Here is a 20,486-nt window from a genome sequence, read left to right as displayed (position 1 = left end):
ATGAAACTAACAGACAGATGAATGGTGATAATTGAGGAGATTCTCCAGCGGACAGTTTTCAACAGTGTCAGCAGTACTCTGGCTGTAGAGGATGGACTGTATACAAAGTTATGAAAGCCATGGCTGCTGGTGTTGAGATGAGTGCCTGATGATCATGTCAGAAAACATGGTTGATTTATCTTTTTTTTCAAAACCCTTATTTATCCAGGGAGTCGTCACTGGCACATGAGCAAAACCGTATCTTATCCAATCGTATCTTTTAACATTCACATGTTTTTTTTACATCTTTTTATAGACTTAATTGTTGTACTGTTAAGTGTGTACTGTCATTGTTTATCTGTGCTCTGCTGCAAGCCAAATGTCCCCGAATAATAAACTGAACTGAAGAGCAGTTGGAGGTTAAAGGCCCTTCAGAAGTGGCACTATTCCCACCCACATTTATTCTGCTGCATGCTCATTCTTTCCGGTCACAAACTGAGGATATCTGCATTTTTGAATGGTTTACAAAGCAACCAAGAAACCAAGTCACAATCTATCATAGTTGATAGCCACTTTTTCAATAGGTAAATATATTATTTTCTCTTCTAGTGACATTTCAGTTTCTGTATGTGGCCCTTTTCTCTGCCGTTGCAGCAACACTGGCTATCGCTGATCCTGCTGTTTCTTCCATGAAATTGCTATGATTAAGTTATCATTGTTATTAAAAGTAAGAAAAAAACATATGTGGCATGCATCTGCCAAACCAGATGTAAAACATGTTTACACCTGAATTGCAAATCACAGAAATGTATACAGTGTTAATCCTTGCAACTGAGCTAATTCACTATAGTTAAACCTGCAGTAGGCAGAGTATTTTTGGCATCATTGGGCAAAAAATCCATAATAACCTTTCAGCATACTGTAATTCAAGTGTTCTGAGAGGAAACTAGACTTCTGCACCGACTCATGGCTCTGTTTTCAGGTTTTAAAAAAATCTAGCCTGTGTCGGGAGACTTTGGCCAATCACAGGTCATTTTAGAGAGAGAGCGTTCTTATTGGCTGTTCATTCAACGGAGGCAGCTGTCAATCACTTGCAAACTCCGATCAAACGGTCAAACTAAGCAGCGCTGATCAAATATGAATCCATATTCTGTTACTGTAATGCCTATTTCTCGCCTCATATGTTTTCAGAAACATCTGGTAGTGTACTGTTTAGCTGTAAAATTTGAAAGTTTGTGACCTGGCAGCCATATGTTGAGGAAATACCAAGCACCGCACACCAGCTGGAGCAAACACTCATTTTACAGCTAAACAGTACACTACAAGATGTTTCTGAAAACATTTGAGGAGAGAAATAGGCATTACAGTAACAGAATATTGATTCATATTTGATCAGCGCTGCTTAGTTTGACCGTTTGATCAGAGTTAGCGAGTGCTTGACAGCTGCTCAGAGACGGTAAGGCTCCAGCTCAGCTCTGATTGGTTGGTTTCCTCCAATCTGTGAAATCTTGCAGATGCCATTAGGAGCATCGGAGGACACAGAAGCACATGATTTGTTTCAGATTACCTGTCTCATTTACTGCTGTCAGGATATAGTGACCGTTTTATATAAATAACTTATTTTAATCATATTTGCTCCAATTCTACCCACTGCTGCTTTATCTGTGTGTTAAAGTTAGGGTAATTGTGACAAGGCTCTCTTCTTCCACTTTCATATCTATTATGTCTCCTTCTCAATCCATTTCCAGCACAAATATGTTCACTAAAGAGAGAGACCCAGCTTATGCTTGCTTACGAAGCGTCCCACAGCTCATCATTATGTGTTTTACCTCTGCAGCATTTCTTCTATCCCTCCCACCACTATAACATCTTATCCAACACAACAAACTCATTTGGGTGGTTAATATACAATTTATCCATGCAGCTCACAACGATAAATAAAATAAAAAAGGACTTGAACACAAATATATTGCCACATGTCATTATTACTTGTGTTTTCTGAAATAAATTGATTATATTGAATAAATGAAAAGGGCTTATGTGGCTAGTTTTTATTTTAGTTATCGATCTAAATGTTATAATCACAACAAGATGTCGGAACAAAGGGAGGTCACTTAATGCCGCAAAACACCACCGTTTCTTACAAATGACATTTTTTTTGTTAAGGATTGAGGAGAAAGTGTAAAGTATGAGAGAAGATGATTAAAGAAGAAAAGATTTAAAAGATTTAAAAGATTTGAAACAGGAGACAGAAGGGACACAGTCTGCACAACGGCCATATTTCAACATAATGAAGATTTTTTAATGTGTGCAAAGAGAGAACAAACTGAATTAAGAAAGGAAGAAAAATATCCTCAATCTATTTGAGCCAGTAGAACTGACTGTGCAGAACATGTGACATAGCCATATAATGAAATACTCAGCAATTCTTGACCTTGGGCAACCAGGTGTGTGTGTGTGTGTGTGTGAAAAGGGAAGAGGATAGTAGGCTGGAAAGATGATGGAGTGCAGGTCAGGTGATATCATCACCAACAGGGATCTGGTTGCCATGGAGTGTGTATGTGTGCAGAAGGGGGATGGGGGAGAGTGGCGGTGGTATTGAGGGAAAAAATCTATACACACTGTCACATATGGGGACTCATCTCCCATTCAGGAAGACAAATCACATCCTTATCAGGTAAACCAAGTTGAATTTTTGGATTATAACAAGATTTTGAGTAAGGGTTAAAGTTAGGTTGAGAGTTAGGCAGGTAGTGGTTATAGTCATGATTGTTATCAGGCTATTAAATAGACGTTATCAGTCGATATAAGCCACATAGATATGGGTCAATAGGGACCTACTACACTCACTAGTAGGTTTTATCATATATTCACATTTCTAGATCACCGAAAGAAGGTATAAAAGAACACAACAGTGACCTCTAGCGAACATAGTAATTATGACAGAAACCAACAATGTGTAGTTGTTTCTCTGTTGGTAGTTATTTGACACCAAAACACGATGTTTTTCCCTAAACTTAACTAAGTGTTTTTTTGTTGCCTAAACCTAAAGAAGTTGTAGTTTTATTGCCTAAATCTAACTGTTTTTTTCATTGCCTAAACCTAAAGAAGTTGTATTTGTGTTGCCTAAACTTAAAGAAGTTGTAGTTTTACTGCCTAAACCTAAAGAAGCCTTTTTGATTGTGTTCAAAATGTGACGTTTCATTCAGTTTTACAACATGTTAGAATGTGCTGCTTTTAAGTTTCACTTTCACTTTTACAACATAGTAGGTGTAGTAGGCCCCTAATGCCTATTCAATGGCCTGATAACAGTTGAATCGGGTGCACCAGGCCTCAAGGGAATACATGAGTGCTTTTGTGTTGGTAGGGAAGTGTGGAAGGGGGGTTGTTACAAGGGACTAATTGGTTCCATGGATGACCTTCTAAAAGACACGCATGCACTTGCTAGGCTGTAGAATTGGGATATACATACATTTATATTGGCCACAGAAATAGTTGAAGGTGCAATAAGCCCTAAGTGTTTCCTGTGGAGCTACCCTGACACTCCCCAATGGTCTGTAAAAAAAGCAAAAAAATCACAATGTGAATATATACACTGTAAGAGCCAATTAGGTACATATTTATATTGTTTATGTTGGCATGACACATTACATAAGTTTGGATTTATTCAAATCTATACCACAGTTTCTTGTATAGTTTGAATACCAACTATGTAAGATCGATAGTCCAGTGTTGGTCATGTATGGTTTTTCTTTTGTTCCTTTTCCCTGATGATGGGCCCTGAGGCTAAATGGTTGTGGAAGATGTGTATGAATGTGAAATGTATATATGTTTGGAAAATGTGAATGTTATTAGTCACTTTTTTTTCAAGAACTGCGTCAATAAAATAAAGACTAAGAAAGCATTTAAAACGAATTATGTGTTTGATATCTTTCTTATGGACCAATGATAATTTATTATGAATTAGTATTACTTTTTTGTATTTCTCTCTCTCTATAGTATTTCAGATGGAAAACAGATGTGGTGTAACAGTTTGTAAAACAGTATAGTATATAAAGGTAAAGTGACAAGACTTTCTTATAAAAAATAAAAATAAACCAAAAAGGGTAATGTTGTTTACTCTTTTTTTGTTGAGTGCCAGAACATACCTGTTATTATTTACGACAGGTGATGTAAGTGCCGTAACGCAGTTTCCAGTGCGCATGTGCCAGAAAATGTTTGGAAAACGGTGCTGTGAGAAGTCTGCGTAAGTTTGGATCGCAAAAAAGTTTTTGACCGTGTTATATCGGTAGTGGACAGGGCGAGATGTCACCTGGATGGAAATCACCCAACATGACGTTGTAATTGATCCAAGTAACCCCCTGGCTCCTGTGAGCTACATTGGGTCAAAAAGGTATTGACATTAATTGGAACATGAGTCAAAGCTGAGATACTTTGCAGAATAAGTGGTTTATAGGAAGTTGGAGCGGACACTACATGCACATATAACACATTAAGCGAAACATGAAAACTTCACTTTTTTATAATATGGGACCTTTAAGTGTACGAGACAACTCCCAACCTCTTCCTACCGCGCGCCGCCTGAAGATGGCGCTCCGTATCCTTGGATGATGATGGCAATGCTGCGCGCGCGCACACGTGCGTGAGAGAGTGCGAGCGAGAGCGAGACGAGAGAGAGCTGCTGTCTGCCTCCTCTCCTCTCCTCTCCTCTCCGGTGGTGTTGCCTCCCCGTCGCTGCAGTGCTTTGCTGCTCTCCTCTCTCTCTCTCTCTTTCTTTCTTTCTCGCTTTGGTACCCAGCGCCTCTTCGCCTCTTCCTCCTCCCGCTCTCCTCCACATCCTCCTCCTCCTCCTCACCCTGCGGATGCCTCAGCCTCTTGCACCCCCTCTGGCCCAGGATCCCCCAGCAAATGGTCGCTCCATCTCCATCCCCTCCAACTCTCCGGACGCAGGACGCAACGAAAAGGCGCACCGCTCCTTCAGTTGTGATCTGATCTGAGCACACTGCGGATTGACTTCTTGGAAGAGAGAGAGTCGGACCAGGTATAGCAGAAGGGAAACGACAGTGGCCAGGATCTCATTTCGGTAAGTCATCGCGTTGTTTTTCCTCCTCCTCTCTTCATATGATCGGACAGAGTGGGAGAAGGTGACATCTGTGATCATTCCACAGAGTGGGACGTATAGTTTTGCAAATTTGGAGATGCGCAGGAAATGGGACATCTCCACCATGCTTTTTTGGTGGATGCTTTTTTGTTGGGAACACGCTGGTTTAACAATGATGCCCTGCTTTTTTGATAACAAGCGTGCTACAAAAGCACCTCTCAGAAACAAGCTGTCCGACTGTGCTCAGATCACCCTGCACACAACAGATATTTGGCTCCTGCTGCTGACCCAAATTCACCATTTGGTTGTGCGTAAAAGTGCTCTAAAGGCATGAAAAGCACCGTGTAAACAAAAGAGTAAAGTGTGGTTGCTAGATTATTTCATTTTGACAACTCCACTCACAACCAGAAGTATAGTTATATCCTTAAAAAAATATCCAGACATGATGTTATGGTGATTTATTACTGGGCAAAACAGGTGCCTCAGGTATTATAGTGCAGGATATTGCTTGTAAATCTCATTGTCCACTGATACCCATTAAGTTTTATTGGAATTGCCTTTTTGTCTGTGTGGTGCTGGAGCGTGAGAGGTGATGCAAGGATAAGAGTATGGGTGAGACTCCAATAGCTTTTCCCACACAGCCGTACTTGTGCTTTGATCAATAGACATTTGCAGGAGGGGGATTCTGCGCTGGCAGTTTGTCAAGGGCGTACAATATATCCAGGAGATGATGTAGAGGAGAGGAGGAGGAGAAGAGGAGGAGGAGGAGGAGGAGGGCTGCTGCTGTTAGGCATGCTGTGGGTACATGTTCAGAGCTAGTGCATGTCAGCACTTGGACAGGTACATGATGGACAGCAGAGGCACAGAGAGAGTACGCTCAGGTCTATATTGCATTCAACCCTTTGTCTTTTTTTCTAAACTGTAAAACTTTGCAGGTTAGGCTGCTTCCTTTGTGGCCAGGTGAGCAGCCATGTAACAAGGAGAACACAACCCCCCCTCTATAATTCCCCTCAAACTGACCTCTGGTGCAGGAAAATGGGGGTATAGATTTTTCTCCCCACCTATGTCCTCCACAGATGACCACTGCTCAATCTATTTCCACTTTTCCAGGCCTCTAAGTGATGACAGTCTTTACCCATGAACCACACATCTTCAAGAACTTCGATTTTTTCTTTTTATTGTTGAAGGATAAGCAGTATTACAAAAAAGACCTATCACTGTGGGAACTGTCTCAACAATTTTTGTGCAATCTCTGTCTCCCTCACACACACACACTCCAACCCCTCTCTAAATTTCCTAAAGATTAGCTTCTTTTATGTCCAGTGAATGTCTCCAGTGGGCATGAAAAGCCTCGTCCTTCATCGCGGACACAGATTAAGCTAATTCACACACCAGCGCGGGCCTAATGCCTAATCACTATGCTGCGCCGGCAGAACAGAACAGTCTTTATACTGTGGTAGCCGAGAGAAGGGAGAGAAAGACAGGGAGAGAGAGAGGGAGAGAGCAAAGGGGGGAAAGCTAGCCGCCGGTGCCTATTGATCGGACGGAGAGGCTACTGGCAGGCGTCCACAGGATGGAGTGCTGACGGCAGTCCAAAGAGCTGCCGGGATGAGCTGGTAGTGCTGATGAAGGGAGGGAAGAGTTTGAATTATAGTTTTCCTCCCTGGTAGCACAGCAGGGTCAGGGAGGATTTGAGAAAATACTGTAATTGTTGTGAGTTTAATTTTCATTAGAGAGCGAATGATGGGTGTGGTTTTGGTGCATTGATAGTGTAACACCATTCTGTGACTGTCAAACTTCATGTCATTCATGTACGTTTCGCTATGCCGAAGGCCGCTTCTTGACATGAAATGAGCAAAGATTGAGATCAAGTGAGGTTGGGACTCCCCTTTCAAATGTCTGCTTTGATGCTTTGGTGCTTTGCCAATTGTCTGCTGAAAGGATTGGCATCAAAACCATTTTTTTCCAGGCTGAAAAGTGAAGCTCCGTTCAGCGTGTACGGTAATGCTTCAGCATAGTAACTGTGGTATATTGACATTGAGAATTGTAAAATTTCTATGTCAGCAATGAAATTTGATCTGATTTTTATCTTATACTTGATAATGAGATAGACATCTTTCAGTGGGATGGGACTATCTTCATCCCTTCTACTTTCACTTGTTCCAGGAATTTTTATAATTCATGTGATATGTAATACAGCACAGTGAGCAGGGAGTCTGTCCTGCAGCAGCAGCAGCCACTGGAGCACCTGTCAATGAGCAAGTCAATGAATTTCTACCAGGTCCAGGGGTTCTTTTCTACACAGAAACCTGACCTTTGACCTCACCTCAAAGTAGACAAAGCCAAAAAGTTCTTCCCCATAGTGTCACACAGTACATATTCATTTTAGCACAAAATACGCCCCACATCCCTGTTAGATTCGATTCAGAAATGTTGAACAAGTGAAAGCACAGTGTCTCTTTCCAATAGCGTATTGTTTTCACTTGTTTTCAAGAAGCTAAATATCGGATTAGATGACTGTTTAAAATGCACAAATGGCTTTCCTCCAAAGGAGCTCAGTTGCAAATGCGGTGCCTCTTTGAGGTGTGACACAAGCCCAGAGGCAACATCTGATGCTGCTCATTTGTCAACATGGCTTGGGAAAAAAATCTATTGTTGTATTGACTTTGTAACTTTTATTAGCCGTCTTGTTATTGGCTGACATGAAGCTCTAGTTATGACCTTTTCTCCTTGAAATACACTTGAAAATAGCCCTTTTCTTTTAAGGGAGACGTATGTAGGTCTATTCATGTCCTTTCTATCTATTACTACTACATGAAAAAACAGACAAAAGACAAGAATAGAACATGAAGCACCATTCAGAAGAGCTTCGATTTAACACTGACGTCCTTGAGCTCTTTTATGTGCTATATGTTGTTCGTGTTTTCTTCCAAGCGTTCACTAGAATGCAGTGCGAATGGGCCTCAGGCAAGAGCTGACATTTGAACCCTACTCGCCGATTGCATTGATTGCATATTCAATGACACTGGGGAGGGGCTAATTGACAGCCTCGGCGTGCTCATCAATCAGATGCTTACGTTGGTGAATAGATGCTCATGAGCTTGTTTAATGACATAAAAAAAACACTGATGTGCCGCTGCTAATGGACACTTTTACAATGCCCCCCATTACTGTGGGATTGTTACAAGATTACATACATGTTATGCACCATTAAACCTGTAATATCACTCTTCTTTCCCTCAAGGGTGCCGCACAGTGCACCCAACATTGCTGTCTTATGGGGATGTCCAGGTAATAGTCTAGATGTTATACTTCTTGTGCTCAAGTGTGTCCATGTGAGTCGGTCATGAAATAGTCTAAGTATCATTGCTTTCTTTACTATTATTAACCAGAAGGAATACATTAGCAGCTTCAGGAATGTATTCACGCCTGCCAGTTTCATATCCAGCAGCATTAAAGAGAAATACTGGACTGGCAATATATTTTCAGTGTTGGTCAGTGTTAACAACATTCCATTGCAGCACTTAATGAGTTGATCTTATTGCATATTAAATGACCAGTGTGTAGCATTTAGGGGTATTTATTGGCAGAAATGGAATATAATATTCACAACAGGAGATGTTTTTCTATCCTGATGCCGATTCTAATACCTGAAGTTGCGGTATCGGCCTTACATTGGACATATCGCCGTTTTACTTGTTGGATTTTCTACTGTGAAACATTGCCAAATGGCTGACCTTTCTTCTCGCTCTGACTACCGTTACCGTCACACCCTTCACTAGCATCGCGCTATTGTTGTTTGCTATTGTCACGTGACAAACTCCCTGCTATCAGTTCTTCTTCGCTGCTCTAAAAACAGTAGTTGCCAGTGAGAGCCATGATGCATCCAGAGCGACAGCACAGTGAAGGTTACTGTTTTGGAACGGCGAAGAAGAATTGATTTCTGGTTAAACAAGTTGATTTTTTTTCTGGGTGAATAAATTATGGTATCGGATTGGTGCAAAGGCTTACCTGCCGACCTATGAAAAGAGTAGTTTTGTTGCCTACACCTAACTGAGTAGTTTTGTTGCCTAAACCTAACTGAGTCGTTTTGTTGCCTAAAGCTGAGTAGTTTTGTTGCCTACACCTAACTGAGTAGTTTTGTTGCCTACACCTGAGTAGTTTTGTAGCCTACACTTAACAGAGTAGTCTTATTGCCTACACCTACCTGAGTAGTTTTGTTGCCTACACCTAACTAAGTAGTTTTGTTGCCTACACCTGAGTAGTTTTGTTGCCTACACCTAACTAAGTAGTTTCGTTGCCTAAACCTACCTGAGTAGTTTTGTTGCCTACACCTAACTGAGTAGTCTTGTTGCCTACACCTAACCGAGTAGTCTTGTTGCCTACACCTGAGTAGTTTCGTTGCCTACACCTAATTGAGTAGTTTTATTGCCTACACTTAACCGAGTAGTCTTGTTGCCTACACCTAACTGAGTAGTTTTGTTGCCTACACCTAACTGAGTAGTTTTGTTGCCTACACCTAACTGAGTAATCTTGTTGCCTACACCTAACCGAGTAGTCTTGTTGCCTACACCTGAGTAGTTTCGTTGCCTACACCTAATTGAGTAGTTTTATTGCCTACACTTAACCGAGTAGTCTTGTTGCCTACACCTAACTGAGTAGTTTTGTTGCCTACACCTAACTAAGTAGTTTTGTTGCCTAAACCTACCTGAGTAGTTTTGTTGCCTACACTTAACCGAGTAGTCTTGTTGCCTACACCTAACTGAGTAGTTTTGTTGCCTACACTTAACCGAGTAGTCTTGTTGCCTACACCTGAGTAGTTTCGTTGCCTACACCTAACTGAGTAGTTTTGTTGCCTAAGCCTAACCACTTTGTTTCCTGTGAAGGCAGAAGTTTATTTTGAAAAGACTGAAGCAGAAATTGACACCTGATGCACGTGTTGCTGGACATTCGTAGGAAATCGCACGACAAATGAGGAATAACTTTCTTAAGATATCATACCGTTGTATGGTATGTTGATTTATTAGGGGATCCCTTTGTTCAACCAAAAGGTCTTGAGTCAAGGCCTCATTTGTTATCACTTGAGTGTCCTTGAGCAGGACACAGAATCCCTAGCAGCTCAAAGGATGTCGGTTTGTCACTGACCCTTTGGCCTCTTTGCGAGGGAGGGGGAAGCAGTGACAAATGCTCCTGTTGGGGGATTAGTTGAATAAAATACTGTTAGAAAATGGACACCATGGGAATAGCGCTTTGAATGCTGAACTTTTTAAGATAGTATAGCCAGGCATTCTGGTGATATGACATGACCTCCTTTTTTTCATGCGCATTAGCGTATCCTCGCCATCTGCTGACCTTCACATTAAAGCCACGAAAGATGGCGAGAATTATTTGTAGTTTAGAGGTGAAAGGAGTGGACGGTGTGCATGGAGCATGCACATGGCATAGATTGTCGATTAAACTCGCACTTTACATTCCGGTGGCTCCACGATGGCAGAGGTAAAGCAAAAATATGTGTGAATGTGAAATTACTTGGAGGCAGGTGATTCTTTTCCCCGACTTTAAGAGATCTGTCAGGTAGCTTCATGGCATCATCTACAAAAGTAGGGTCGAGCTCAGGCAGCAGTCAGGGATTCAGCTTTCTAAAGTATCCCTGAGCATTTAATCTTCCCATCAGTAATCTATCACACTCCCCTTTCTTTCACTGCAAAAGAAAGAGAAGAAGAAAAGTTGTCCGGCTTTAACAATGCTTTGGATTTATGGCTCGATTTCCACTGATGCCACATGTAGTAAAAAATATATGGCCTCATAGTACTGGAAGGTGGTAAAAGGTAAAACCATTCACAAATTGCTGTGTATTGTGTATTGTAGTGATTAATGAGAGCAGGACTTTGAGGAGCGCAGCGGGAAGAAGACAGGGAGAGAGAGAGAGAGAGAGAGAGAGAGAGAGAGAGAGAGAGAGAGAGAGGATGTGTCAGTGTTGGAATGAGTCCAGCAAGGCAGCAATGTGTGTGAGAGGGAGAGAGACAGACATAGAGATAGGGGTGTGTGGATGCCTACTAGTGTGTTTCTGCCGCCGATTCTCCTCCCATCTTCTAATGAGCTCACTGCTGATGGGACTCCCTCTGTCAGCCCGCCGCCCTCTTCCTCTCCCCCCCACACTCCATTATCCTCCCTCTTTCCCTCCAGTCTTTAGTGCAAGGGAAAACAAAGAAAGAGAGAGAGAAAAAAGAGGCTAGAGAAAGGAAATGAATGATGTGATAAAAAGAGAGAGGGGGGTTAAGAATGCAGGTGAGAGAAGAGGGAGTTCACAGGAAGGGGTAAATGGTGAAAAAGATACGGGAGATGGAGTGTAAAGTGCAAGACAGGGAGGTGGAAAATGATAGTGGCGGAGCTTGTTGGGGAGCGAGAGAGGCTTATAAGCAGCGAGAAGAGGAAGAAGCAGGGATGTTAAATGAGAGGCTGGGAATCGTCAAAAGCAAAAAGTGAAAGAGAGGTGTGAAGAAAAAAATGTGACGAGGAAAATGACAAAATTGCACCATGCTATATTTATTAGTGTCAAAAAAATTGAAAATGCTGCATACTAAAACCTAATGGTATGTATTTAGTGCAGGGCTTTAGTGTGGTTGCCTAGCCATGACATCACCTCTGTGCCAGCCACACTGTACTCGCTAAGCTGAATTAATAATTGGCTCGGCTAGCCAGGTCTGCCTGAGTTAATTGAGCATCAAAGCTGGAGCACAGATCATCTTGATTTCCCTGGGCGAAAATAGTAGTTGGCTTGTGCATGTATGACTTGTTTGTGTGTGATTGTGATCTTTATTACATGCTTAGTTGCAGTCATTATCAGAATTCATGGGTCCACAGGTTGTGAAGTCTATGGCTGTATTCGAAACCGCCTACTACATACAGTTTGTGGAGCTTCTAAACTCCGAAAATATATATAATATATAAATAATATAATATAATATAATATAAATATTTAAAATATTTCTTCCTCCAAAGGGGGGAATGACAGAAAATGTTTGAGAACCACCGTTCTAACTCAATATTTTCTTTTTTTGCATCCAGTTCTTTGACAATGTGTTAATGATGTTGTCTGCATCACTGCTTCCCCGCCTATTTGCTAATTTCTGTTGCACGATTATTGGCTGAAACATTGAATTGTGCTCCATTTCCTGACCGAACTTGCACTCCGACCCTTTCGGTGAAATCTATATGCTGTGAGAATGTAATTAGACAGACCAATATGGCTGATTTGGTCTTATTTATAAAGATGCTAAAAACGAACATGCAACAAGTGCCTCAGGTGTGAGGAGAAAATGTGAGAGCTGAAGTGAAAGTGTTAGAGAGAGACAAAGAGAGAAAAAAAATATTGGCATACTGTTACGTGGCAGGAAGCAGAGAGGTATATTGTTGTTGGCTCTCTTTGCACAGCAACATAGTATTATCTCTCTGGCTGGTCAAGTGGGAAATAATGTGTTTGATGGCATATGAACACCTGCGCCTGGATGCGTACGTGAGTGTGGGCAAGTGTGTGTGTGTTTATCTCTTGTCTGTTCTTTTAACGCGCACATCATTGCTTTTCTCTGTCAACACAAGGACACACAGTGTCATTGATGTGAAGCACCTGAAATTAGGTCCAGCCAATATCATCTCATAGCTTCAATGCCAGCACTTTTCACACCTGCAGCTCTTGTGTATGTGCGCGCCATCTACAGGCAAGGGAAATATTAGCTGCTGCAATTCGGACTCTTGCTGGAAATGAGTGTTAAGACTACAGTTTTTATGACACTTTTAAAATACAAATCAAGTTTGAACAAATTCAAACTAATACATAAATGTTGGAATTAATTCGAAACACAACCCGCATAGCTAGAAAGGACATGGCTCTCTTCATTTGCAGTGACCCTGTGTGCACTTGCAATGCAGTTGCATTTCAAGCCACAGCTAAAAGCTTTACCGTTATCCATGATTTTTACATCCGATGTTGAAGACAAAAAGCTGGTTTGGTGTTATGATTATCCGTTCAGCAGTTCAGTTGAAAGTACCTGCAATAAATACTATTTTGAAAGTACATGTTTGACATTTTAAGGGGTATTGTCTCCATAGCCCAGTCACTTGCAGTCTTTGATTTGCAAAAGAGAAATTAATCTCTAATCAAAAGGAATGGGCTTCTAAAGATTCTCAACCCTTTAATAGGAAAGTATTCTATAATATATCTCTTTGTTTCAAACAGGTATATGCCTAATCTAAAGTGTTGTGAAAAAAAGCAAACTTGGCCAATGTGTACCTCGAAGTTTGTTAAACATACCTCCATTATTCTTCAAAGTAAATGGCTTCATCTATAAAATATAACCTGTACTTTGTAGAGATGGGTCATGATTTTCAAATTCACTTCATTCACTTAGAAAAAATTTAATAATTTATGCGACTCTCCTCGTCTTAAAAAAGTATATTTTTCCTTGTTTTTACCGTCGCAGAGTAAAACACAGTAAAACATGTTCAGTTCGGCTCTTTTCCATTGACGCAGATGTGTGTGTGTGGTGCCACGCCCCCTGGTAGTTTCAGCTGGGAGATGTGTTTGAGCGGCAGAGCATCGTAAAACACACTTAATTCAAACTTGACACAATCAAAATAAAACTCACCAAAACTGTCTTTGTAAGTTCAGACCTGGTATTAACATGCGTCCTCAGTGATTGGATCACAAGTGGACCGCTCTAAGTACGTCGGTTCACACCTGGCATTAAAATGCGTCTCCACATGCGTCTTGAGTGGCCACTTGTGATCCGATCTCACTTCCCCGCTCTATATGCAAATAAACACGTAGTAAACACACGGCTAATGCAGCAGACGTTGTGACACACTATTGCAGGAATGTCAACACTGCGTGAACACTTCTAAAAGAATGTGGCCATATGATGCCCAGACCACCTCTGAATGTGGTCTGAAAAGATCCGATCTCAATGCGTCCTCAATGCGTCTTGAGTGCGTCCACACCTGTACTTACTGTAGAGCTGTCCACTTGTGATCCGATCACTGAGGATGCATGTTAATACCAGGTCTGAACAGGGCCTCTCGCTCTCTCCACGGAGCGGTACGGCAATCTTCATAGAGTGATCGAACAGTTCCCAGTGATTACTGAATAGTCCTTTTGCTTGAAATACCGATCCCTAATGCTTTCCATGTATCAGTTACTTTGCAAAAACTCAAATCTTTTCCCCTTACTTTTCTCATTCACAAGATCTTGGGTAATCCTTGATCCCCAACCGACACACACACACACACACACACACACACACACACACACACACACACACACACACACACACACACTCACACACACACAGTGGCGTTTCATCTTAAAAGCTTTAGGCCAGCCAAGTGGTCTAAATGCCACACCAGATGCCTGCGGTCAGATCAGCAGACAGCCCATCAGCAGCACACACTGATCCTTATCAGCTGCGTATCGCCGTGGCTACTTCCACCACCTGTCAATCAAACGCTCTCTCACACCTGTAGCAAAGGATTTGATGGAAATGATGGGAACGACAGAGACGGAAAGAGATAAGGATCAGACCAATAATGGATCGAGCCACCTTATTTTATTGCCCTGCCGTGTGTGTGTGTGGGGGGGGTTTATGTGTGTGTGTGAATCCACCTCGATCAATTGCAAAAGAAAGAAGCGGGTAAAGTGACAGAGAGTGACATCAGAGATCAGAAGCAGCAAAAGGAAGAGGTTCAACATGAGGGGGAAGACAAGACAGAAGGTGAGAGGTGCTGCAAATTGCAGCGCTACATGACATGCTGACTGAACTCGCAGCAGCCACCTGTAGGAAATGGACCGCACAGTGCGATCTGTACGTGAGGACTTAGCTGCGAGTGTTTTCAGCACGTCTGCAAGAAGAACGGCAGCAGAAATAATGTTTTGACCACGCGGCGTTTTATTAGGTTGTTTATTGATGTGTGTTGACACTGGAGAGCTACATCCTCAGCCGAGCCTCGGCTCCCGCTGTCCACATTATTCGATTTCATTTCACAGTCCCTGAGCTAACAAAGGCAGGTTTTTCTGTCTAGCTACACATTGTGCTCATTCCGAGTAAAGCCCGTGTCAGTGTAAGCTGTATGCGCTCTATCCTGATATTCAGCGTTCTTATTTATGCCCAGTTCCTCCTGAGGCATGCTTTTTTGTTATACAGCACGCTTGACAACAAAATACTTTCTTTTAACATAACCGGTTTCTTGGGTGTTTTCAGATTAAATTATAAGTGGGACTCCTGTGGACTGTTGCACTGCAGAGAGCCACAGCAACATGAAGTTATTCAGGAATAAAGAATGATGAAGATGAAGGTGCGTGTTTTGTTGTGAGGTGGTGGTGGTGGGCCTTGAATTATATATAAAAGACATCAGGAAGAGGAATGCTTCATGTTCAGATCCGTACGTAAGCACGCGGAGGATGCTGGAGGTCCTTGGGAATGAAATTCAACAAGCTGGATGATGGGTAAATAAAGCGTTTTTACTCCTGCCATTCTCAAAGCCTGTGAGGTGCCAGTGGGGAAACCTTTGTAGTTTGTAATGTGTGCCTTCTAATTACAAATTGTCCCTTTAAATTGCTAATCATTTTAGGCATTTTTACCTTTAAACTGTTTGTGTTCTCAAATCTCTCACTTTGAACCTTCTCCATCTGTCTTGGGACTCTAAATATAACACAGCGTTGTGTTTAACAGCCAAAATATATATCAATGTATCTCAGTCCAGGAAGTTCAAATGGTTCATACTGTAGCTAGATTGTCAAAGGGATAATGACAATTTAACAGTATTAATTTGAGGCTAAGAATTACTCAGTGGGCAACCTCCGGGTCTGAAAAGTGAAGCTGAAGTGCCTTAAACTTGCATTCTTTCTAACAGCCAGCAGGGGGCGACTCCTCTGGTTGCAAAAATAAGTCTGATTGTATAGAAGTCTATGAGAAAATGACCCTACATCTCACTTGATTTATTACCTCAGTAAACATTGTAAACATGAGTTTATGGTCTCAATCGCTAGTTTCAAGTCTTCTTCAATACAGCATGATGTTCATTTAGTAAATTATGGTCCCATTTAGAGTCAAATAGACCATAAAGCAGGGTATGCTTTAGGGCGTGGCTACCTTGTGATTGACAGGTGGCTACCACGGCGTTGTCCGGTCTGAGAGTTGTCTGTGTTTTCGTCTTAGAGCTTTAACCCTTTCATAGTGTGTTTTAAGTTCATGAAAGTTATTTGTAACATTTTGGTAGCGTAAAAATGTCCTATTCAGCGATCAGTTGTACTAGGGCTGGGCAATATAAGCTAGAGGCTAGATAACGTTTTGGATATTGTAATGTCGTGATATTGCATACATGTTGTCTTTTCCTGGTTTAAAGGCTGCGTTACAGTAAAGTGATGTCATTTTCTGAACTTACCAGACTGTTCTAGCTGTTCTATTATTTGCTTTTACCCACTTAGTCATTATATCCACATTACTGATGATTATTTATCAAAAATGTCATTGTGTAAATATTTTGTTAAAGCACCAATAGTCATCCCTACAATATCGTCGCAATATCGATATCGAGGTATTTGGTCTGATGTGATATTTGATTTTCTCCATATCGCCCAGCCCTTGGTTGTCCTTAGCACCACCCTCTCGTGTCACTTCTGGTTGGAAAAAAACAGATGGCGACTCAAACTCGAGGCTTCAAAACGGCAGTCCACAAACCAGTTGGTGACGTCTATGGAATTACTATATGGAGGGAACACTAACTATATTAAGCACACAAGTAATTTGAAGGATTGAATTACTATTTTAAAGGAATTATTTATCAATAAATCCCCCTGTAATTCTCTATAGTTTGCAGTGGGGTTACTTTAAACGTTCAAAGTCATACTCCCAAGCCAACCATGTCTAACTAATGCCATAATTCTGGTCAAATTCACTCTGAAACCTTGTTTCCCCCACTTTTCTTCAACATGTATATTGTTTAATAGGGATGTACAGAATTCCGACATTTATGTCAGCAAAGGGAATGCCTTGGATTACTCATTTGGCATCAAATTGCCTCATAAATAGCAGTTGATGTTACCCCTTCATCGTCTGCGATGTCTCCTGCATGGTTATACTGTACAGATCCCGACTGTGGCCGGGATCTAGAACTACAAGTGCACATTAATTTCACTCATCTGTCTTCTGTGGCTTGCATCTGCTATGTATAATTCATCAAGCAACTCTCTATTGATATCCGCATATAAATTAAGTTAGATATTGTGCAGCTCATGAATTTCTAACGGCGTATGTACACAGTGGCACCACAGTAGTACATCGCCTCTGCTGTCTCTGAGAAACGGAGTGAAAAACATTTTGTGTTTTGGAATGTTTTCAGTTGTGAAATGGGTAAAAAAGAAGAAGAGTGGCCGAAAGGCTTTTCATGAAATGTTCGCGAAGCCGAGCCACCCCTCGCTGCTTTGCGTACCAATTATGGCTGGAATCTGCTGGGTCTGTCGGAGATTATGTGGGGTACTATATCTTAACAGCAGACACCAAAAACAGAAAAGGGGCTTCTTTGGCATGCCTGTGTCATTACCGTCGATGCTGCAGACTTGATAGAAGACACACTGACCAAGAGAAGATCAGAAATGCGGAGGAGGTTTGATCGTTTTAACCAAAAACTGGCTTCACACTCAGAAAGTGAGACTGAAAAAACAGGTCATGCTTGGGTTACTGACAACGCTATTAAAAAAAAGAAGATGGTTCAAATGCCATCTGGTCTTTATTCTGTCATATATTTTATAATTACGGTTAATTTATCTTGGCTTATACAATATGCATCATATCTGTGTGTGTTACTTTCGTTTTAAGGGTTAAGTTCTATTTGCAGACGGTTTTAAACAAACCAAACAAATGCTGCTCTCCCATTCTTTACAAAATACTACAGTCATTTGCAAAGACAAGATACCCCTCGCTGTTGTTTAGGCCAATTAGGCTCGAAATCTGCCGGCTTTGGGCTTGCGCCAGAGATTTGGAGAGAAAGTCTTTATTTGTCAGAGAGAGAGGCCTATGAAAGGGATTGAGAGGAAAAAAAAAAAGACTAGCAGATTCCCAGAAATGCACAGAAATCACACACAGACACACACACATACACCATTTCTGTCACTCTCATCGCTTTCTTCTCCCCTCGCTTTCTCTCTCTGCGGACTGCAGCTAGACAAGATGACACATATTCTAAAACCAAGAGACAAACAATTGATTATATACGCTGTAGTTGCAACAAAAATCCACTTTGCAGCCAGGGAATTGTACACAGACACATAAGACTGCAGGAAAGAATGAGCCGCTGCCAGAAAAGCCGTGGTGGATGTGGGAGGGTTGAGTTAGTAGCTCCCTGCTGCACCGCTACCAGTCTGCTCATGTGATATTAATTCAACTAATTTGACGTGCACTGCAGACATGGAATGATGGAAGATGTTTTCTCAGTGTGTCTCTGCGAGGGAACCTTTGGCTCAGAGAGGTTTTTATACTGAAATGGACTATATGGGTCTCTGCAATAGATGAAATAAAATGATATTGATTTCTCAGGCACAGCGAGCAAAGCTGGGGATTACTTTTATTGCAGGCAGGTTACCTTATCTGCACCCTTATTTCTGGTAGATGGTCAATATTAGAGTTTCCACATTCAAAAAGCTCACATTTAAATGACATAGTTGAGGTTTTTACTGTATGGCATTTACCATTTATGAATCCCATTGTGTGCCGGGTCAGGAATAGGTCTCATTTGGTTCACCGGTATTTTACTGTACTGACCCTTAAAGGAAGAGTAGAGGAACATTTAGGGAGATCTATTAGCAGAAATGGAATTGGTTTTCATTAGTGTATAATCACCTGAAATTACAAATTGTTTTGTTTTCGTTAGCTTAGGATGAGCCCTTCATATCTACATAGGGAGTGGTCCGCCATGTTGCATCGCCATGTTTCTACAGTAGCCCTGAACCATTTTTACGTTACCTGAAGGCCACCATAGTTCTCTGACACGCTTGTGAAACTGCGGTAATGTGAGCCGCAGAGTGCAAAACCGTGGTACCGCCAGCCGCTGTCTGACTTCCTTTGCTCCTAAAGTAGTGTTATTATGATGCGGATGGCCTCTGAGCGAGGCGAATGGCGTTACCACGGTTTTGCATTCTGCAGCTCGTGTTACCGAAGACTTGGAAAAGGGGGGAGTGAGCGGAGGAGTCAGTTGGTTGCAATCTGCAACCACACCACTAGATGTCGCCAAATACTACACATTGTACCTTTAAGAAGGTCAGTCACATGGCCGTCTCTGATCGGGAACGACAATGGGTGTCGTGTGCGACAATCAAATGTCTTATCTCGTGTAGTGTGTCAAAGTAGACAACAACCGGCGCAGCATCTGAGACACCTCACGACGTCCCGACAAAAAGTCTAGCATGTTTGATTTTTTATGCCTTCTGTGACGTGTTCGTTATGGCCACAAATGTAAACAATGGCGAAGCGAAAAGAGGAACAATGTTGGTGCCGTGAGGTGGAATTGTGAAATGGAGGAAAGATTTGTGGCGCTACGGCAACAACACCACAGCCTTTTTGATGTTTCCTCGAGGCACTACCACGACAAAAGAATAAAGCTGTCGTGAAATAGCAGAGGCACTTCAGCAACCCGGTGAGTAGTCTACTGCCATTAGCATCAAGCTTCCTTCCTGATGACATCACGCACATCGTGAAAGACGACCAGCGATGATTGGTCGGGGACCGTCGTGTAGTCTGTCATGTCTCTCGGCCAAGTCACGACATGAATTTATGACTCTCAATCGCCTAATCTGACATAGTGACCATCGTAATCGGAAAAATGATTGTGTAGTCTGAACCAGGCATTAGCTCCAGACGTTCAGTGTCTTGATCAAACACACTTCAAAGATGTGAATACTCAGTTGAAAGAACGTCTCCCAATTCACCTGGACACCTTTTGTCTTTTACTTTTTCTCACAGAGTGTATTTATAAGGAAAATCTGTCTTCTTTCCCAAATAAGAAATAGAGGTTATACAAAATTTTATCCCGTGAGGGTTAAAAAATGAAACACTGATTTCCACCTCGTCTTCATTGATGCGTGACAAGTTTGTTGAGCTGTTGAATAATCTGGGATCACAAGGTCTAATGAAACCAACGGCACAGCGAGGTGTCAGACTTTGATCTTTTCGGGGGTTCTTAGCCCCCTAGCACGGCAAGCCTTAAACTGTTATGACGGTGCGTGTGTGTGTGTGTGTGGGGGGGGTGCTAGGGGTGGAAGTTTTTAGATCCCGTCAAGTGTTTCAAAGTGTTACATCATCTCCACGTCTTCCACCAGGAGAATATTGCAGTGAACCCTGTTTTAGAAGGAGTCAATTCC

The 20,486-nt window shown here is 41.8% G+C and overlaps 1 protein-coding gene across 3 annotated transcripts in view; it reads left to right on the top strand.

The window, feature by feature from the left end:
* Window positions 1-4,184: 4,184 nt before the first annotated feature.
* The window catches only part of ctnnd2a (catenin (cadherin-associated protein), delta 2a), a 315,831-nt gene continuing 299,529 nt past the window's right edge, over window positions 4,185-20,486 (top strand). Inside the window, exon 1 of one of the 3 annotated variants that reach the window (XM_074621862.1) lies at window positions 4,185-4,372. The gene's annotated coding sequence lies outside the window, so the exon portion shown is untranslated. The other 2 variants (XM_074621863.1, XM_074621861.1) reach the window with 2 other exon arrangements.

Source organism: Sebastes fasciatus, chromosome 21, assembly GCF_043250625.1.
Source record: "Sebastes fasciatus isolate fSebFas1 chromosome 21, fSebFas1.pri, whole genome shotgun sequence".
Taxonomy (NCBI): domain Eukaryota; kingdom Metazoa; phylum Chordata; class Actinopteri; order Perciformes; family Sebastidae; genus Sebastes; species Sebastes fasciatus.
The sequence above is the reverse complement of the archived record's forward strand: the minus strand, read 5'-3'. Positions and strand labels throughout refer to the sequence as shown.